Source organism: Electrona antarctica, assembly GCF_951216825.1.
Source record: "Electrona antarctica genome assembly, chromosome: 8".
NCBI lineage: Eukaryota > Metazoa > Chordata > Actinopteri > Myctophiformes > Myctophidae > Electrona > Electrona antarctica.
In genome coordinates, this window is record NC_136789.1 from 40,952,636 (window position 1) to 40,957,576 (window position 4,941).

Below are 4,941 nucleotides of genomic sequence, written 5' to 3' on the forward strand. Positions count from 1 at the left end.
GTTCAGGTGTTCAGAAGGAAGGTGTTCAGGCCTCCAGAAGGCAGGTGTTCAGAAGGAAGGTGTTCAGGCCTCCAGAAGGCAGGTGTTCAGGTGTTCAGAATGCAGGTGTTCAGAAGGCAGGTGTTCAGGTGTTCAGGCCTCCAGAAAGGACCTGTAAATGACAAAAAAAACAAAAACTAAGGCACTGGTTGTGGTACTTCTGGTTTACCGGAACGGGGTTCAACTCCCTGCAGTGCTCTGCTCAATTTGTTGTATTTACTCAGATCAAAGGCTCGTACGCCCAAGAACGAGACCAGGTTAGAGGGCATAGGCAGCGTGTAGAATGTACCAAAATCCTCCGAACAAATCGTCCTCACGGCCAAAATATTCACTATACACGCATGGTGTTTGGTCATTTTGTAGCCACACTTGTCCTCTTTCACACAATGTGACTACCAGACCACAGACACATTCTGAATGTGAACTACAGCGCTTAAAGCGACAGGAGTACCGTCCTGTCCTCCTATCTTTTCAATGCAACATTCCTCCATGGAGTCTGCAATTTTCTCTTCAGGAACACAAATCTTAAAAGCACTAAAGAAACCTTTGATGCACAGCACCATTCATTCAAATGCTCTGTACATGATCCCAAGGCCCCATTTGAAAAGTGACACCAAGAAGAACAACTTACAACCTACAAATCACTGACAGCTCAGTGGCACCCTTGTTAAGATGACGTCCATGTGAGCCAGAGGTTGTGAGTTCAAATCCAGCAGAGTTCCTCCTACTTTCACTCTGCAGCATGTTTTGGAGAATAACATCCAGAAGAGAACTGGAAAGAGATGGAAAGCTGTGGAGATTCTCAGAGAGCATGGTGGCACTCTGTGATAAGCTGCTGTCTATGTGAGCCACAGGTCGTGGGTTCAAGTTCAGCCCATGGCTCACTCCGAGACCATGGGCTATAGCCCATCGTCTCGGAGTGATTTCCGTCTTTTTTTCAAATCCTCAAAAATGATGCAAAACGGCATGCTATAGTATGCCGTTCGAGACCATGGGCTATAGCCCATCGTCTCGGAGTGATTTCCGTCTTTTTTTCAAATCCTCAAAAATGATGAAAAATGGCATGCTATAGTATGCCGTTCGAGACCATGGGCTATAGCCCATCGTCTCGGAGTGATTTCCGTCTTTTTTTTCAAATCCTCAAAAATGATGAAAAACGACATGCTATAGTATGCCGTTCGAGACCATGGGCTATAGCCCATCGTCTCGGAGTGATTTTCGTCTTTTTTTCAAATCCTCGTTTTCGTCTTTTTTTCAAATCCTCAAAAATGATGAAAAACGGCATGCTATAGTATGCCGTCCTATATGGGCTATAGCCCATGGTCATAAATGATGAAAAACGAGGATTTGAAAAAAAGACGAAAATCACTCCGAGACCATGGGCTATAGCCCATTGTCTCGGGATCATTTTCGTCTTTTTTTCAAATCCTCAAAAATGATGAAAAACGACATGCTATAGTATGCCGTCCGATATGGGCTATAGCCCATGGTCATAAATGATGAAAAACGAGGATTTGAAAAAGAAGACGAAAATCACTCCGAGACCATGGGCTATAGCCCATCGTCTCGGGGTCATTTTCGTCTTTTTTTTAAATCCTCAAAAATGATGCAAAACGGCATGCTATAGTATGCCGTTCGAGACCATGGGCTATAGCCCATCGTCTCGGAGTGATTTTTGTCTTTTTTTCAAATCCTCGTTTTTCATCATTTATGACCATGGGCTATAGCCCATATAGGACGGCATACTATATAGCATGCCGTTTTTCATCATTTTTGAGGATTTGAAAAAAAGACGAAAACAAGGATTTGAAAAAAAGACGAAAATCACTCCGAGACGATGGGCTATAGCCCATGGTCTCGAACGGCATACTATAGCATGCCGTTTTTCATCATTTTTGAGGATTTGAAAAAAAGACGGAAATCACTCCGAGACGATGGGCTATAGCCCATGGTCTCGAACGGCATAATATAGCATGCCGTTTTGCATCATTTTTGAGGATTTGAAAAAAAGACGAAAATGACCCCGAGACGATGGGCTATAGCCCATGGTCTCGGAGTGATTTTTGTATTTTTTTCAAATCCTCGTTTTTCATCATTTATGACCATGGGCTATAGCCCATATAGGACGGCATACTATAGCATGCCGTTTTTCATCATTTTTGAGGATTTGAAAAAAAGACGAAAACGAGGATTTGAAAAAAAGACGAAAATCACTCCGAGACGATGGGCTATAGCCCATGGTCTCGAACGGCATACTATAGCATGCCGTTTTCCATCATTTTTGAGGATTTGAAAAAAAGACGAAAATGATCCCGAGACGATGGGCTATAGCCCATGGTCTCGGAGTGATTTTCGTCTTTTTTTCAAATCCTCGTTTTTCATCATTTATGACCATGGGCTATAGCCCATATCGGACGACATACTATAGCATGTCGTTTTTCATCATTTTTGAGGATTTGAAAAAAAGACGGAAATCACTCCGAGACGATGGACTATAGCCCATGGTCTCGAACGGCATACTATAGCATGCCGTTTTGCATCATTTTTGAGGATTTGAAAAAAAGACGAAAATGACCCCGAGACGATGGGCTATAGCCCATGGTCTCGGAGTGATTTTCGTCTTTTTTTCAAATCCTCGTTTTTCATCATTTATGACCATGGGCTATAGCCCATATCGGACGGCATAGCCTACTATAGCATCTCGTTTTTCATCATTTTTGAGGATTTGAAAAAAAAAAACGGAAATCACTCCGAGACGATGGGCTATAGCCCATGGTCTCGGAGTGATTTTTGTCTTTTTTTCAAATCCTCGTTTTTCATCATTTATGATCATGGGCTATAGCCCATATAGGACGGCATACTATAGCATGCCGTTTTGCATCATTTTTGAGGATTAAAAAAAAAGACGAAAATGACCCCGAGACGATGGGCTATAGCCCATGGTCTCGGAGTGATTTTTGTCTTTTTTTCAAATCCTCGTTTTTCATCATTTATGACCATGGGCTATAGCCCATATAGGACGGCATACTATAGCATGCCGTTTTTCATCATTTTTGAGGATTTGAAAAAAGACGAAAACGAGGATTTGAAAAAAAGACGAAAATCACTCCGAGACGATGGGCTATAGCCCATGGTCTCGAACGGCATACTATAGCATGCCGTTTTGCATCATTTTTGAGGATTTGAAAAAAAGACGAAAATGACCCCGAGACGATGGGCTATAGCCCATGGTCTCGGAGTGATTTTTGTCTTTTTTTCAAATCCTCATTTTTCATCATTTATGACCATGGGCTATAGCCCATATAGGACGGCATACTATATAGCATGCCGTTTTTCATCATTTTTGAGGATTTGAAAAAAAGACGAAAACAAGGATTTGAAAAAAAGACGAAAATCACTCCGAGACGATGGGCTATAGCCCATGGTCTCGAACGGCATACTATAGCATGCCGTTTTCCATCATTTTTGAGGATTTGAAAAAAAGACGAAAATGATCCCGAGACGATGGGCTATAGCCCATGGTCTCGGAGTGATTTTCGTCTTTTTTTCAAATCCTCGTTTTTCATCATTTATGACCATGGGCTATAGCCCATATCGGACGGCATAGCCTACTATAGCATCTCGTTTTTCATCATTTTTGAGGATTTGAAAAAAAAAACGGAAATCACTCCGAGACGATGGCCCATGGTCTCGAACGGCATACTATAGCATGCCGTTTTGCATAATTTTTGAGGATTTGAAAAAAAGACGGAAATCACTCCGAGACGATGGGCTATAGCCCATGGTTTTGAACGGCATACTATAGCATGCCGTTTTGCATCATTTTTGAGGATTTGAAAAAAAGACGAAAATGACCCCGAGACGATGGGCTATAGCCCATGGTCTCGGAGTGATTTTTGTCTTTTTTTCAAATCCTCGTTTTTCATCATTTATGACCATGGGCTATAGCCCATATAGGACGGCATACTATAGCATGCCGTTTTTCATCATTTTTGAGGATTTGAAAAAAAGATGAAAATCACTCCGAGACCATGGGCTATAGCCCATGGTCTCGAACGGCTTACTATAGCATGCCGTTTTCCATCATTTTTGAGGTTTTGAAAAAAAGACGGAAATCACTCCGAGACCATGGGCTATAGTATGCCGTTCGAGACCATGGGCTATAGCCCATCGTCTCGGAGTGATTTCCGTCTTTTTTTCAAATCCTCAAAAATGATGAAAAACGGCATGCTATAGTATGCCGTTCGAGACCATGGGCTATAGCCCATCGTATGGCATTCATTTAAATAGAAAGGGAACTAAAGTCCTGCAGGATAATTTTATTAAATTCATAGCTTTTAACCTATGATATGTACCGCGGCATGACCCGAAGCAGACTTTTAGACCCACCTCAGTCTCTAGTATTAACTGGGTGGGTCCTGCCGCTATTTGCTCTCTTTATAACGTGTATAATTGCAGTAATCATTGTAATTATAATTCTGACCTCAGAACTACCTCTTCTGACACTGACATCTCAGTAATTCCTGTGTCATGTTTAGCCACATGTCTACCACTGTCTCCTACCCCCCCGCCCCATGCCACCTGTGCTAGTCCTACGTTCATACCAGTGCTCATTAGAAATAGACCGTACCAGTCCATTCCACCAGCACGATCAGTCAACATAAACAACCTAATCAGACCCCCTACTCATCATCACGCAGTCATCTGCACTCCTGCCACCTCTCCTGTTAGAATGTGTCTCCTGAATATTAGATCCCTACATCTGAAGTCTGCTATTTGCCAAGATTACATCATGTCAAATAACATTGATTTTTTCATGATCACAGAGTCCTGGCTGGGCCCCCACGACATGGTCTCTCTCAAGGCAGCCACCCCTCCCGACTATTCCTGTCTCGATCGCCC